General features: G+C 36.8%; 1 long non-coding RNA gene across 1 annotated transcript in view; it reads left to right on the top strand.

Annotated features, from left to right (window-relative positions):
* Positions 1-17,721, top strand: part of LOC105746947 (uncharacterized) — a 152,555-nt gene that overhangs the window by 107,588 nt on the left and 27,246 nt on the right. The gene's annotated exons all lie outside the window — the stretch shown is intronic.

Below are 17,721 nucleotides of genomic sequence, written 5' to 3'. Positions count from 1 at the left end.
AAAACGAAGTTATGAAACATGCTGCAACATGTAAGATACTTGAAAACATTATGCTAAGTGAAATAGCAAGACACACATAAAGGAAATAATTGTATGATATCACTTCTTAGGAATGACTAGAAATAGCAATTTTGCCGAGATAAAAGTTACTAGGGGAAAGGGAATAGGGGTTGGAGGTGTGTTTGTTAAAAAAAAAATCATAAAACAAAAAACAAAAATAACCATGAGACATCCAGCTCCTATATCAAAACAATACAAATTCATGGGCTGTCCGCTGTTTTGTTATTTTTGCAGTAAAATAAACCTAAATCCTATGACTTTCTGATTGTTGACATTTCATAAACAGCCAGTGAAAATCTGTAGCAGGAGAGAAAACAATTTCACGAAGTAGCATTTAGTACAAAAGTAAATGAGTAGGACAGAAGATATTTTATATTTTGAAACTGATTTTCTCATTAAAGATCTTTATCTATAAATAATGTTTTCAGAGTGCTCTAGAATTTGAAAAGGGCATTCTTCATATTCTTTTTTTCATGTGATCCTTTCAGTGCTCTCTGGGGTTGGTATTCGTATCAGCCTGATTTTACTGATGTCAAAACTAGAGATCATAGAAGTTAAGTAACATATTCCATTGAATCACATTTTCACTAATTTTAATGTCTCTGAAATAAGGGTACATCTTCTAATCAATGCACTAGCAATTGTGCCAATTTGTTGGAAGTAATTTTCTTTAATATTAATAGTACATATGCATTTTATAATTAATGACTTCTTTGAGTCAATAAAATATGCAAATTCCCCAAGTCCATGTAGCTGTGACTAGAATTTAAATTCAGCTCTGACTCCAGATTGTATATCCCTTCCATTAAACCATGTGGCAGAACTCAAGATTAGCTGTTATTTTAAAAGCAACCACAAAAAAAAAAAAATACACCTACGAATATAAATAAGTGTGAACACCATGGATTATGAGACATAATTCTAGTATATATATTCAAAATATATTAATATTAGACACTGAATATTCAAAACAGTTGTAGTATCTGCATTTTTCCAATTCTGTTTAATTCCATAAACATTTTCTAAGCACATATTTTTGTAGGGAACTCTGCATTTAGTCATTTAACTTTGTCATTATGGAGGATATATAGCTCTGTAAAATTCATATTATGCCCTTCTGAGGGAAGATGATGGAAAACATTAAATTAATAAGCTTTCTGCTACAAATAAGACATTGTGTTAGAAATATTTGCATATTTTCTTATTTAATCCCCATTTTATATGTGAATAGACTGAGTCTCAAAAAATTATTTTTCCAGGGTCACAGTAGACATTGGTGGTCCTTAAAAAGGATAGATAATCTGGCTTCTATTAGGAAACTAGTACAAATAATCTCTCCTCTAATTAAATAAATACTACCTTTATTTTGTGGGAATGCAAGCGTTCTGTTAGGAATATTTCTCATGGGATATCTTCCCCTCACAGATGGAGTCTCGAATTAGTAATATGATCCAAGTGTTGGTAAAGGAGGGTAGAGAAGGTCCAGCAATTTTACCTGTTTAAAATAATACCAGATAACTTGAAACTCTAAAATTTGTCAGTTCTTTTCATTTCATAAGGATAGTTCTATCCAAAAGAAAGAAGTAAACAGATATTTCTTGAACCCTAAGCCGAGCTAAACACATTATGTTTGGCATCACCTCTTATTCTGATGCCAACCTGAGAGTTACATAATCCCTATTGTATGAGTGTGTAAATATTCATGGATATTTTGCACTGTTAAATAGGTTGTCCCAGGTTGCATGACTATGTTTTATTCCAGAATACCTGATCTTTCTACTCTATTGATTTCCTGGCATGGATTATTTCCAGCAGATGAAAAAAGCATATGGATATTGACCAACAGTGGTCTAAGCCTAGAGACCGTCATACCATTACTTAGGTTACTTACTTATTTGAATAACTGGAGATTTTATCCGAGTTTTAACAGAGTTTAAGTAATTGAATCTATACAAATGGTAATTATATATTAATATTTAAATTGGTTATAATTATTTTAAAACCTGTTTTACTATGCTTTCACTTATCTTCACAATTATCCACTGATTATTTTGTTGTTGTTGATACTATTATTATTTTTCAGATAAAGAAAATTAGATGCATGGACTTGATGTGAATTATCCAAGTTCACACAGATATTAAGTGTTAAAATAAACTTAGAAATCCTTTCCAACATCGCTGTGGCTTTCAAAATTTGAAAAAGAATTCTTAGTTGATTAAATAAGATTAAGGATAAAATAATTTAATCAGAATAATGTTGGGATTTTTAAAGTCGAATTGAGATGTATATATATTTTCTATACACATAGGCAAAACAATCCCTACCGTGGTAATCCAAATGGAAGCCATATCTGCATTAGTGAAATGATATTAATATGCCATTTTAAAGACGATGAAACCAATGTAATCTCAATATTACAAAACCAGTCATTAATAAAATGAATGATGTTTTGCACAAGTGATATAAAGATAAATGAGACACAAGTTCTAGTCCCTAGGAACTCACAAGAGAGGAAGGAATGGAGACATGCAAAGAAATATTTCTCAGATACAATGAGAATTTTCATGAAGGTTTTCAGAGAGGAAAAGAAAGTACCATATCTGGAAGCCACCTAGCATCATTTTTCATTATGAACTTGTTTTAATAAAAGGGAGGATTTGCTTTATCCAATCTTGCTTCCTTTTATCTAGATTTCTGCTAAGGTGGTATGATGGAGAGAGTGTTAAACAAGAAACCAGGTAGCCTGCACTTGTCCACGGTTTGCTATGTAACTGGGGGACATCATTTATTTGCTTAAGTATCATAGTCCTCACAGGTAGCTGAAATTGTCTATGACTTAGATTCATTGGCTAAAACTAATTCAGGCACTGCAAGATTGTAAAAGATAAAGGGAACCCTTTTGAGTAGTTCACTATTTTATTGGCTAGACCAGACTTAAACATGAGAACCAACTCATGACAGTATAAGGCAGTATATCATCTGGTATTGGACACTGTAGGAAAGAATATCACTTTCTGATGGAGTTCAAAGTCAAGAGGCTAATACTAGGACAGAATTATTCAAGGTTTCTTATTGAATGCTCCCAACATCTGTATATAATATCTGTCTTTGTCCCTCCTGTTTTTGACTCAAAGTCTTTTTTTATTTCATATTAGTATAGCTACCCCAACTCTTTTTTGGTTACTACTTGCCCTTGCATGGTATATATTTTGCCATCCTTTCAACCTAAACCTACTTAATTTTTTTAATTTATGGTGAGCCTCTTGCCAACAGCATATAGTTAGGAATTTTTTTTTTCCATTCTGCCAATCTCTGCCTTTCTTCTGGAGAATTTAATCTAGTTATATTTTAAGTAACTACTGATAATACAGGACTTTCTTCTGCTATTTTGCTCTTTAAGCTTTGTATGTCTTCTACTTTTAGGTCTGTCACTTCTGTTAATGACTACTTTTATATTTATTTGTTTTTTCTGTTTTACCATATTGAGTTCCTTCTCATTTCTATCTGCATATATTTTTTCATCTATTTTCCTTGTGTTTACCATGGGGTTAGAATTTAACATCCTAAATATATAACAATCATATTTGGTTTGATACCAAATTCAGTAGCATGCAGATATACTATTCCTAATACTCTGTGTCCTCCTTCATCACTTTTGTACTTGTTATCCCTAATATCTTATGTTCAGAAATATAGATTTGCCATTACTTTTCATGCATTTGCATTTTAGATACATGGAAAGTAAGAAGTAAAGTTACATACCAAGCAATACAATACAATGGAATTTATAATTACCCAAATGGTCACATTTACTTGCAGGTCTTTATTTCTTTATCCTGCTTTGAACCACTGTCATGTGTGCTTTCCTGAAAAACTCTTTTTTAGCACTGTTCAAAGGGCAAGTTTATTGTGACAAACTCCCTCAGCTTTATTTTAGCTGAGAATGTCTTAATCTCTCCCTCATTTTTGAAAGAAAGACTTGCTGATATAAAATTCTTGACTGGCATTTGTTTCCTTTCAGCACTTTTTTCAACCCAGTGCTTTCTTACCTCAGTGGTTTCTGATGAGAAATCAGTGCACAATCTAATTAGGACTCCCTTGTATGTACCAGTAGCTTTTCTTTTGCATCTTTTAAAAATCTGTCCTTGTCCTTTACATTTGATATGTGATGGGAGTATTTTTCTTTCTTTCCTTTTGAAGATCTATTTATTAATTTCTCCCCTCCCCCCATTGTTTTCTGCTCTCTGTCTGCTATCTGTGTCCATTTGCCATGATTTTCTGTGCCTGTTTGTCTTTTCTCTAGGCAGCTACGGGAACCAATCCTGGGACCTTCTGGAGTGGGAAAGATGCGCAATCTCTTGTGCCAACCCAGCTCCCTGGTTGCTGCATCTCTTATTGTCTCTTCTCTGTGTATCTTTTTTTTTTGTTTCATCATCTTGCTGTGCCAGCTCTCCAGGTGAGCCAGCATTCCTTGTGGGCCAGCCTGCCACACAGTCCAGCTTGCCTTCACCAGGAGACCACAGGAATCAAATCCTAGGCCTCGCATATGGTAGACAAGAGCCCAGTTGCTTGAACCACATCTGCTTCCCTGTATTTTTCTTTATGTTTATCCTGTTTGGTGTTCTCTGAGCTTCTTGGATGTGCACATTCATATTTTTTGCTAAGTTCGGGATGTTTTCTGTCATTCTTATTTTCAATATTAAATTTTTTTAAAGCTTTAGATTACATAAATGATACATCAAAAATATAGAGAGATTCCCATATACCCCCTCCCTCCCCTTCCATACTTTTCCCCATTAACAACATCATTCATTAGTGTGGTACATTTGTTAAAATTGATGAACACATATTGAAGTATTGCTACTAATCATGGTCAGTAGTTTACATTATATAATAGGTACTTACTCTTTACAATACACATTTTTATAAGCTTTGAGAAAATCTATAATGGCCTGAATCTGTCATTACAATGTCATTCAGAATTCCAGTATCCCTAAAATGCCCCATTCTTTCCTCTCCCTCCCTCAGAACCTCTGGTGACCACTGCCTTTATATCAATATTACAAGATCTTCCACTGCTAGCTTAATAGTAAGTCTACTTTAGTCAGTGGTTGCATTCCCACCCCCACCCCCCCTTATGTTTGTTCATTTCACAATCCTGAGGATTTTAGGATGGTAGGATGGTGATGCCCACTCTGTTTCTGATGAAGAGGGGCTTAGATCCCGTGGGGTAGATGGATGGAAATGTCTTGCATGGAACTGTCTTGCAGGAAGTTGCAGATACTCTGTTTTTGGGGATGGGCATTGTCCATCACCATCATTTTGTTTGTTTTCCTGGGCAAGTCCAGTGAACTGGAGAGTAGGTGTTGCAACCATGCTGAGATTCAGGGCTCAACCAGCATATTAACAAACCAAAGATTTAAGTCTCTAGTATATATTTAATGAGTATAGTGCTAATTATAGGTTCAAATAAAAGGGGCAGAAGAATCATGTTTAGGGAAATTATAGATGAATCTGACTCTGTTACAATGGGAAATATATATTCCAAGGTAAGCCCCACTAATAGGGAGCCAACTTCCTGAGATTGTCTACCCTGCTTATAGTGTCTAGATGTCTCTAGAGCTTCACTGTTTGAGACACTGTTTACTGTGGCAGTCAATGAGATACTGCTGAGACATATATAAGTATAACCTCAGGAATGACCTCCCAACTCACTGTGAAATCTCTTAGTCATAAAAACTCCTTTGTATTTAATATTTCTGTCTTTTGGTCAAGGTCTTTTTCCAAAGGCATTACTAGTTGGCACTTGGTAATAATTCCTCAGTGCCAGGGAGGCTTTCTCAGGAGTCATGTCTCACACTGGGGGGAAGGTAGGGAGTTTATATTCTGAGTTTGGTTTAGAGAAAGGCCACATTTGAGCAACAAGGAGGCTTTCAGGAGGTAAATCTTAGGCAATATATAGCACTAAAGTAAGTTTTAATTTCGTATGAACAGGGTTTGTAAGTACAATCATCAATGTCAAGGGCCTGGTGTATTAATCTCCTCTTTCACTAAGCACAGCCCATGTACTCTAGGGATTCTTGCTGCTCTATTAGAGAATGTAGCAGTCTTCCCAGAATGGTAATTTAATATTCTTTCAGTTATTGTGTGAGTCTCCACCCACAGACACAGCACCCCAAGACCACTTGAATGTATATTCCCTGAAGTCATGCCCCAGGTGCATCCCTCTCCACAAATCCCTCCATCACTGACACCCTGCACTGTTGATCCACCTCTGCCACGGATGTGACCCTTCAAAACCTCCCTAAAAACAAAGCCAAAAAAATAAATGAATAAAAAACAATAATAAATATAAAATAATAAAAAACAAAAAAAAATTATAAATAATAAAGATTTTTCATTGTGTCTTTCATCACCATAAGATATGTTATCTGTTATGTACAGTGACAGCTTCTTTGTTTATTCCCTCAGTGTCTTATTTTTTCACTTTATTTTCAAAGAAGCCTTAAGTTACAGAAAAGTCACATAGAAAATATATGAGCTTCCTCTATATCCAACCCCCTCCCTTTCTCACATTTTCCTCTATTGATATGTCTTACATGAATAAGGTACATTTGTTACAATTGATGAACAAATATGGAAGCATTGCTACTAGTATGGTCAATGGTTAACATTATGGATTACATTTATTTTTTTTAAGATTTATTTACTCCTCCCCCTTGTTGTCTGTGCTCCCTTTCTGCTGTCTGTGTCCATTTGCTGTGTGCTCTCTGTGTCTGCTTGTTTTCTCTTTAGGAGTCACCAGGAACTGAACCTAGGATGTCTCATGTGGGAGAGTGGTGTTGAATTGCTTCAGCCACTTCAGCTCCCTGTTTTGTTGTGTCTTTCATTGTCTTTCCTCTTGATGTCTCCTTGTTGTGTCATCTTGTTGCATCAGCTTGATGTGCCTTCCGGTTTTACCAGCTTGTTGTGTGTGCTTGTTGCACCAGCATGCTGTCTTGCTTGTCTTCTCTAGGAGGCCCCAGGAACCAAACCCAGGGCCTCCCATGTGTTAGGCAGGAGCTCAATTGCTTGACCCACATCCACTTCCCTAGATTATGGGTTTTTTTTTTAACACAATATACTCCTATCTTCTTTTTTGAAGATTTATTTATTTATTTATTTTTAATTTATTTCTCTCCCCTTCCCCCCCAGTTGTCTGCTCTCTGTGTCCATTTGCTACGTGTTCTTCTGTGACTGCTTCTATCCTTATCAGCAGCACTGGTAATCTGTGTTTCTTTTTGTTGCTTCATTTTGTTGTGTCAGCTCTCCATGTATGCAGCACCATTCTTGGGCAGGCTGCACTTTCTTTCACACTGGGTGGCTCTTCTTATGGGGTGTACTCCTTGCATGTGGGGCTCCCCTACGCAGGGGACAGCCCTGTGTGGCAGAGCACTCCTTGCGAGCATCAGCACTGCGCATGGGCCAGCTCCACACAGGTCACGGAGGCCCGGGGTTTGAACTGCAGACCTCCCATGTGGTAGGCAGACGCCCTATCTATTGGGCCAAATCCGCTTCCCCCTAGATTATGTTTTGCACTATACACTTTTCCTTCTCCCCTTTCTCTTTTTCTTCTCCTGTGACTCCCATAATGAGTATATTGGTGCGCTGTAGGGCCTCTCAGAAATGTTTTAGGCTATTTTACTTTTTTTTATCCCCCCGCCTTGTGGCTTGCTGTCTGTGTTCACTCGCTGCATGTTCTTCTGCGTTTTTTTGTTTTGTTTTGTTTTCTGCTTGTCTCCCTTTTTATTGTTGTTGCATCACCTTGCTGAGTTGGCTCTTCATGGCCCTTGCAGGCCAGGTAGCACTCCATGGCACTTCCAGGCTGGCAGCTCTTCACAGTGTGCAGCTGAGCCTGCCTGCACAAGGAGGCCCCAGGACGCAAACCCAGGGCCTCCTATATGGTAGATGGGAGCCCAACCGATTGAACCACAGCCGCTTCCCAAGGCTACTTTACTTTTAATATTTCTTTTTTCTTTTGGCTTCTTAGTGTGACATTTCAAGTGTCCTGTTTTTGAGTTCATGGATTCTTTCTTTAGCCAGCTCCATTCTGCTTTTGAAACCCTCTTGGGCATTTTTCAATTCCATTGTTGTGGTCTTCAATTCCAGTAGTTCTGTTTGCTTCCTTTTTAAAATTTTTATCTCTTCATTTAGACTCACATATTGTTCATTATTGTTTTCATAATATCAGTTGTTCTTTCTCTGTATTTTCCTTCATCTCCTTGAACATTTTTAAGATAGTTTTTTAAAGGTTTTTTTCAGTGTGTCTATGTTCTCATCTTTGTTGGTATTTTCTATATTTTTAACTTCTTGTGTGTTTATTTTTCTTGTGCTTTCTTTGCACACTTTATACTTTAATATTTATAGCATTAACTCTGAGACATATTCCTTGAGTTGTCTGTTTCTTGGTTTTGCATCTAGCTGATGATAAGTTGGAGATTTTCTTGAGCTTGAGTCTTTTTACCAGGAAGGCCTGCCCAAGGTGAATGCAGTGTGAGGGACTGTACCAACCTTTCTGGGCCACTGTCTTGTCCTGGGAGTTTGTCTGTAAATTGTTCTGGAGTTCTTCTGTTTACAGGTGTTTGACCTCCCCCCTCTGTTTCCCAGGAGACAGGTTTCCCTCTCCTGGGTGTTTCAAGTTGACAGGGCTTTGTGCCAGACTATCCACCTCTATGGGTTTTACCCTCCTTTTGTTTTATCTCAATCTTCTTTTGCCTGATGGGCAAATTCTGGGAGGAAGGATGCACAGGAGACTGTCCCAAGACAGTCTTTTCTAGACAAAACAGGGCCAGGGACCCATGATGGGGGTATAAACTAGTTCCAAAGGGTCCTGGGTAGGGCATCAGGAAGTGGATCAGGAAGGGCACCAAGAATTTCTCCAACAGTTCCCCAAAGCTGAGATTTCCTGGCCAGCTCTTCAACTGCAACCCTTCATCTAACTGTCCCTCACAGCCCTGAGGAAGTACAGAATATTTCAATCTCCACCACCTCCACCCCTGTCTGAGGACAGCTGAAACAACTGCTGCTACCATCTTTATCCCGGGTGGACTCAAACATTAGCTACCCTCTGAGCTGGGAAGTCAGTGATCTGAATTTGCCAATCAAAAGCCATGATCAGTGACAAGCTTTGCCCACCCTAGTTATTGGGGAATAGGATTTGTATGTCGTTTTCTGACACCAGCAATCTAACCACTGGTGGTCCCCATTGCAGCTACCTAGCTGGGTGCTGGTAGCCTCTGTGTGGAGAGAACAATTTGCTGTTTTTTTTTTATCATAGTTTAACAGCTTTGTCTTCTTGCTTTTCTCTGGATGCTGTATAGAGTCCTTCTGGCCTCTGGAGTCACAAAATAGCTCTTTCAGACAGGTCTTGCCTATTTAACAGATATTAAATACTCTATTTTACTTCTCCATCTTCCTTGGAAGTTGAACACTTCTTTTTATTTGTGGGAATTAAAAAAAAAAACGGTTCTTAATTGACTAATTTAAGTTGAAGTCAAAGACTTCAAAACTCTTTGAAGGCAGAGACCATGTTTCAATTATCTTTGTACTCCTAGCACATTGTAAGTTAATATATGCTCAGAACATGTGCTTAATAAATGTTTGAGTGAATAAATGATTAAATAATGCAGAAATGAAACAATAAATGAGTGTGACACAACTTCCTCCAAGTCGTTCAAGAAGAGTTTTACTTATGTGGGAAAATAGTAGCAATATTGTATATACCAAAACCATGAATAGAAGGGCCAAGATATTTTTCAAATGTTTAACATCCAAACTAGGTGGAATTTGATGAACTCTAGTGTCTGTGACCCTACCAATGAGATGTTCATATCCCACCAGCAGAATTTGTCAAGATAATATGCTAACTATTTTCTATCAACCTACTCTACATTTCTATAGGCTTTCATAGAGATTTAACTCCTGTGTTTGCCTCTGAAAGAGAGGATCCTTCTTTTTGTCTTTATTTATTTTTTTAATGTTACATTAAAAAAATATGAGGTCCCCATATACCCCCCATCTTTCTCACCCCACTCCTCCCATAACAACAACCTCCTCCATCATCACGGGACATTCATTGCACTGTGCAGCAGTGCTCAGAGAGGCTCCTTTTTAATCTTTGTGGGTCATCTATATCCTCTATATGAGAAAAAGAAAGAGGAGACATACATATAAAGGAAAAGGAAGTAGTAGGAAGTTGGCAGGCATTCCAGAACTGCTGAAACTTATGGGGAGAAGTCCAGATTATGCGTCTGCATAATTTAAAAATGCTCTAATGAAAATGGAGCAGGAGCTTTTGATTGTAGAAAGCATAGGCTCTGTGTCCCTCTAGATACATTCTCCACTGTTCTGCCCCACTCTCTTCCTGGGGAAGTTGGCTGTCAAGATTACATCAACAGGACTCCCTTGTCCTCTGGATTCCCATTGGGTTCAGCTTATGCGAAGTCCTAGCAGCATAATGCAAGGAAGAGAAGGAGTCAGGGTATTTTTTCCCTTGACTCTCTCCCTGCAAGATGGTGGTTCCCTTGTCCAGTAGCCACAGATCCTTTCAAGACCTCCTGTTCTACATGGCTCTGTCTTCTTGCAGTGTATGGGACCTACTCTCATCCCTCATCCCTTCTGGCTAAGGGATAGTAATACCTCTGCCGATACCAGTCTCCATTTCCCTACACTCATCCGAACTTTATCTTTAAAAAATGCCACCTTGAGTGACTCATTTAGGATGCTTTTTGCCCTCAAAATAACTGCCAACATAGACTATTTACTTCCTTGAATGAGATTGTGTAGCAGAACAGCAAAAGTCAAAGGTTGGATAATTGTTTTATTCTCTTAAAACAAAGAACCATTCCACTTGAGTAATAGGAGCTTCTCAAACCTTACTTCCTCTGCCTTCACTACTCCCATGGCTTCTAGAAAAAAACAGAATTATACTAATGTTCAAAGTTTCCATGAACTGTGCCTTTCAGGTAGATTTTATGAGAGCTTATATAGCTTTGTAAAAAACTTGATCAAACATGACAACAAGGCTTACTGATAACATCTTCGTCAGTTCCCTCAATTGAGTTATCTGAAAAATATGGGATTTAATTAGAATCTATTCTCTGTTCTTTATAAATATGAACAGAAAGAGATGCATGACAGCAGACCCATAACAAAGAGGATGTACTCTGAACAGTGCAAGCTCTCATCTTTCACAAGGCAAAGTAATTAGAAGTTGTTAGAACAGTAATATCTGAGGCAAAAGAAGAAAAAAGCAGAAACTTAAGATGTGAATTATCTTCTTTCTTGAAAGGAGAACAAAGAAGAATTCCTTACATTTTTTTTTCAAAGGGAAGACAGCATTATAAGCCTACTCCAAAATAATTCAGGATGAAACTAAAGAAAATTAGGGTTTGAAAAATATGAGATCTGATAGGTGTGTCTGTGTGAACAATGAAATACAGGGAAAGCTGACTTGGGATAAAGCTATTTGTAGAGAAGAGAATTTTTATTTCCTTGTTTGTCTGTTTGATTTGACACTGAGTGACTTGAGGACAGAGACAGGATTTTAATGATACAAGTCTCCATTGCTAAGCATATAGCAAATGATGCAGTAGGGGCCAAACAGATCTTGATGAAAAATTAAGGAAAATTCTTTTCTGTTTTTTGAAACACTTTTCTGAATTAGGGTTAGATTATTAAATATTTGCATGTCAAATTTATTTCTTAGAAAGTTTATGGCCAAATGTTGGCCATTAATGGAAAGCTGAAATTTGACTTACTTATGTGATTTGTTCTCACAGCCTTTAATAAATAGCATTCCGTTTCTTTCTGGCTGATTTAGAATATCTGCTCTTACTAAGAAGATAAAACAATGGTAACTTGTGTGTGGTGAGGGGTTGGATATGAGAGAAAAATATGGGAGAGGATGTGGCTCAAGTGGTTGAGTCCTGCTTCCCATGTGGGAGGTCTCAGGTTTAATGCGCAGTGCCTCCTAAGAACAAACAACAAGCAAAGAAATGAAAAACCACCTCAGTGGAGCCGATGTGACTCAGTGGTTGGGTGCCATCTTCACTATCCAAAGAAAATGCCACCATCTTTTTCTATTCTTTATATTTTCATCTGGTCTTATGATTTATCTAGGACACAAATTTTCAGGGTCTAAGTACTCATCCCTATACATGTATAGAAATGATCCATAGAGGTATTGGATTTTTCTAGATGGGCATTTGATTCACCATCTAATAGCATGAGCTGGCATTAGACAAAAGAATGAGCATTCAATTAGAAGCCAAATAGTAATTGCCATTTAATTGTAAATTCTGTTTAATCTATATTCTATGCAACTTTATGCCTCTCACATTGGCCAAACTGATCACCAAATGCTTCCTCTAAACCAAACAAAAATTCATTTTGTCTGAAGGTGACAGCCTTTCAAAGCAATACACTGGCATTCCTTTTGTCAGATTTGCAAGTTCCACAGTCCTACCTGAGGCAACTGTGAAAGAAATTGTTTATACCAAAATGTCAGGCATTTTCATTTCCGTCATCCTGTTTTTCTCACAGGGTTTTCCACTTCACTTTGCAGTTCTTTTCCAAGGTAGTGAAGAGATAATGCCATCCTGAGGAGAATGTGAGGGACAAAGAAACATGTGATGAGTGAATAGTTGGAACATTAAATGATGTCAGTAGCAACTTTGTCCTAAATGTAATTTAATATGTCATGCAATAGTGGTTATTATTTCAGTGTTATATATAAACCACAGCTTTCTCTTCCATGAGAAATTCAAAGAACAAATTCCATTTCTTAAGGTATTACTTAGGCTTTTTTTTTTTCAAGCAAAAAACCTGTTTGAGAAGAACTATCATTTATTGAGTGCTTCCTACAGATAGTACAATGCAATATATCAGTGGCTACACCCATGTGGCTGAGATCACAGCTGAAAATCACACTGGACTGAGGACATTTGGAAAACTCTCAGGATGAAATCACTAGAAACCTAGAGAAGAAAAAAGCAGCTGCTTAGTGTTGGGGTTCAGTCACATTTGGGTATATAAGATGGACTAATGGAAGGAACTCAAATGGAAATTTGTTTAAAGGAACGTAAGAGTAGTGATGTTGGAGAATGGAGTATGTGAAGACAGGAAAAAACAATTTTCTCATTTTGATGAGGACTAATGTTAAGGAAAGACAAAGCCCATCATATACAACCCCCAAACAAAGCCTTAGTCATAGGAGGAAAGTAACATTCAGTTACTGAGTGCCATGGGCTTTATGTGCAATATCTCATTCAATCTTTATAAAACTCTCTAGAATAAGAGCTATTATCATCCCAATTATATGTAGAAGGCTGAAACTTACAGGGAAGGGACCGTCTAAGGGTTGCAGTGTTAGTCAATGGTGGATCTAAGTTTACAAGTGGAGGTAAGTGGTGCAACAACTCAAGGGGACTTCACTGAGAGCTGGAGTTGAGGATCATATGTAATCCTATCTGTACCCAGAGGGTAATGAGCATTCAGGAAAATCAGGACATGTTTTCTTCAGTTATTTTAATTTTCACATCTCACTCATTTTATAGATTGGTAAAATGAAACTTGAAAATACAAATAAGGTCCACTAGCCCAAGGTAACACTAGACAGTTAATCTTACATTTGGAATGCAAATATTGTTTTGCCTGTGAATGAAATCTCCTTTCTCTTCTCTTAGCGAAATGATTTATAAGGATTTTTTTTAAAAGTTGCTATAAAAGTAGGAGAAAAAAATCTATTTATTTTTGAATGGGAAAATTATGACCAGTTTATTCCCAAATTTGGATATTTGAATCAGGTAACAAAGAAAAGAATGCAAGAAAAGATTGAGAATTGTGGGAAGATGGTATTGGAATAGACAGGCAGTGCTCAACTCTCTCACAAAATCAAAGGAGAAAGGCCAAAGCTGTCTGAGGGACCTGCTTTGGGAGTCAACAGACCAGGACAGAGCTATACAACTTCCAGGAGGGTGAAGGACAGAGACATAAAGAAGGCAAAATGACAAACATGAGTTACTAAGTCCCTGTGGTGGCCTGGAAGGGCTCCCTTCCTCTACCCCCAAGATATTAAGCTGTGGCAAAACACCTGGCTTACTGCAGCTACCAGAGAGGGAAACAGACATCTTCCTCCCTATCAGCTGTTTCAAGGGAAAAGGGAGGGGAAGCCAGGGGGCTTTTCTTTAGTGCTTTCGTCCAGTAGAGCCCACTTTGAATTTCCACTTTGGAGAGTCAGCACAGAAATATTGGAAAGCCAAGACTGAAGCACTTCTGTGGAAAGATGTGCTGATGAGCACCATCTTCTGGCTGCTGTATGAGTTGCATGGACAAAAACTGTTCCCAGTTTTTTCTCTATCCTAACTCCTGGGAGAAAATCTGTGTCCCATTATTGAGTCCCCAGACCAATTTTGATAACTTAAACTGGACAATTTTAAAGACTTAGAATAAGTTGGACCAAATGTCAAATAAGGGCTGTGAAAAAAATGAAAACAATAAACAAGAGAGAGAAATTTGCCATCAGAATAAATTCAACAACATATTCAGATGCCTAGGCATTAGCAAAAAATTACGACCCACACTATGAAACAGGAAGAGATGGCCCAGCCAAAGGAACAAAATAATTATCCTGAAGAGATATAGGATTTGAGACAATTAATCAGTGATGATCATACAAATCTCCTAAATCAATTCAAAGAATTTAAAGAAAATATATCTAAAGAAATAAAGGATATTAAGAAGATACTGAGTGAACATGAAGAACATGTTGAAAGCCTTCAAAGAAAAGTAACAATCCTTATGGGAAAGAAAGATACAATGGATGAGATTAAAATACATTAGAGGCACATAAGAGCAGATTTGAATTGCTCGAAGACAGAATTAGTGATTTCAAAGACAGAACATCTGAACTGGAAAAAAAAGGAGGTCAGAAAGAGAAGAGAATGGAAAACATGGAACATAGTCACAGGGAATTGAATGATGATGTGAAATTCACAAACATTCACAATACTGGCGTCCCCATAGGAGAAGAGAATGGAAAAGAAGCAGAAAGAATATTTGAGAAAATAATGACCAAAACATTATCAACTCTTATAAAAGACATAAATGCCAATATCCAAGAAGGACAATGTACCCCAAAGAGAATAAATCAAAACAGACCTACCTTGACACACCTACTATTCAGAATGACAAATATTGAGATAGAGGATTCTGAAACCAGCAAGAGAAAAGTAAAGCATCGCAAACAAGGGAAACACAATAAGATTAAGTGCCCACCTCTCATCAGAAACTATGGAGGTGAGAAGATAATAATATGATACATTTAATGTATTGAAATGAAAAATTTCCAGCCAAGAATTCTGTATCTGGCAAAACTGTCCTTCAAAAATGAGGGTGAGTTTACCATCTTCACAGACCAACAATAACTGATAGAATATGTTACCAAAAGACCAGAATTATAAGAGATACTAAAAGGAATGCTGTAGCCTAAAAGGAAAAATAAAAGGTGAAAGATTTGGAGAAGAGTATAGAAATGAAGACTATTAGGAAGGTTAAACTAAAGAGTAAGAAGACAGACAATAGAACAATACAACAGAAAGCCAAAGGAAGAAATGGATGAAGTAAGTAATGCTTTTATAGTAATAACATGAAATGGTAATGGGTTGAACTACCCCATCAAAAACATAGGCTGATAGAATGGATAAAAAAACATATGAGCCATCTATATGTTGTCTAAAAAAGAGCCAACTCAGACGTAAGGACACAACCAGGTTAAAAGTGAAAGGCTGGAAAAAGATACTTTATGCAAATAGTAACTATGAAACAGCAGAAATAGTGACAGACTAGATTTCAAATGCAAAACTGTTAAAAGGGATGAAGAAGGTCATTATATATTAATAGAAGGGGAAATTGACCACAAAGAAATACCACTACTAAACATTTGTACATCTAACCTGAGTGCCCCAAGATACAAGAGGTGCACACTGGCAAAACTGAAGGGGGAAATAGATGTTTCTACAATAATAGTTGGAGACTTTAATACACCACTTTCAGTATTAGATAGAATATCTAGACGAAAGATAAATAAACAGAGAACTTGAATAATATGATAAATTAACAGGACCTAACAGACATCTATAGAGCATTGTATACCAAAACAGCAGGATATACATTCCTTTCAAGGTTTCATGGATCCTTCTCCAAGATAGGCCATATGTTGAGTCACAAGTCTCAATAAATTTTAAATGATTGAAATTATACAAACACACTGTTTCTGATCATAAGAGAATGAAGCTGGAAATCAATAATGGACAGAAAAAGGGAAAATAAATATATGGCAATTAAACAACACACTCTTAATTAATCAGTGAGTCAAAGAAGAAATTGCAAGAGAATTCAGCAAATATCTGAAGATGAATGAAAATGAGAACACAACATATCAAAACCTGTGGGACACTGCAAAGGCAGTGCTCAGAGGGAAATTTATAGCCCTTGATGCTTACATTAAAAAAGAAAAAAGAGCTAAATTTGAAGATGTAACTGCACACCTGGAGGAACTAGAAAAAGAACAGCAAACTAATCCAAACCAATCTGAGGAAAGAAATAATAAAGATCAGAGTAGAAATAAATGAATTTGAGAAAAAAAATAGAATTAACAAAACCAAAAGTTGGTTATTTGAGAAAATCTACAAACCCTTAGCTAGAGTCACAAACAAAACGAGAGAAGATGCAAATAAATAAAATCAGAAATGAGAGGGGGAATATTACCACTCACCCTGCAGAAATAAGAGAGATCATAAGAGCAAACTCTGAAGAACTGTATCCAAAAACTAGACAATGTAGAAGAGATGGACAACTATCTAGAACCACCTACACTGACCACAGAGGAAATAGAAGGGCTTAACAAACCAATCACAAGTGAAGAGATTGAAACAGTCATCAAAAACCTCTCAAAGATGAAAAGTCCAGAACCAGATGGCTTTACAGATAAATTTTACCCATCATTCAAAGATGATCAAAGTCTTGCTTAAGCTCTTCTAAAAACTGAACAGGAAAGAATGCTACTAAACTTATTCTGTGAAGCCAATGTCACACTAATACCAAAACCAGATAAAGATACTACAAAAAGAGAAAACTACAGACCAATACCTCTAATGAATGTAGTGCAACCATTTTTAAAAAATGCTTGCAAACATTATCCAAAAGTACATTAAAAAATTATACACCACAATCAAGTAGATTTTATCCCAAGTATGCAAGGGTGGCTCAACACAAGAAAATCAATTAAAGTAATAAGTCACATTGATAAATTGAAGAAGAAAAATCACATGATCCTCTCAATTGTTGCAGAAAAGGCATTTGACAAAATACAGCATCCATTCTTGATAAAAACACTCCAAAAGACAGAAATAGAAGGAAGCTTTATCAATATCATAAAGTACATATATGAGAAACCTACAGCTAGCATAATACTCAGTGGTGAAAGCCTGAAAGCTTTCCCAATGAGATCAGGAACAAGACAAGGATGCCCACTATCACTATTGTTATTCATTATTGTACAAGAGGTTCCAACTAGAGCAATTAGGCAAGATAAAGAAGTAAAAGGCACCCAAATAAGAAAG

The sequence above is a fragment of the Dasypus novemcinctus genome, chromosome 25, assembly GCF_030445035.2.
Source record: "Dasypus novemcinctus isolate mDasNov1 chromosome 25, mDasNov1.1.hap2, whole genome shotgun sequence".
Taxonomy (NCBI): Eukaryota; Metazoa; Chordata; class Mammalia; order Cingulata; family Dasypodidae; genus Dasypus; species Dasypus novemcinctus.
The sequence above is the reverse complement of the archived record's forward strand: the minus strand, read 5'-3'. Positions and strand labels throughout refer to the sequence as shown.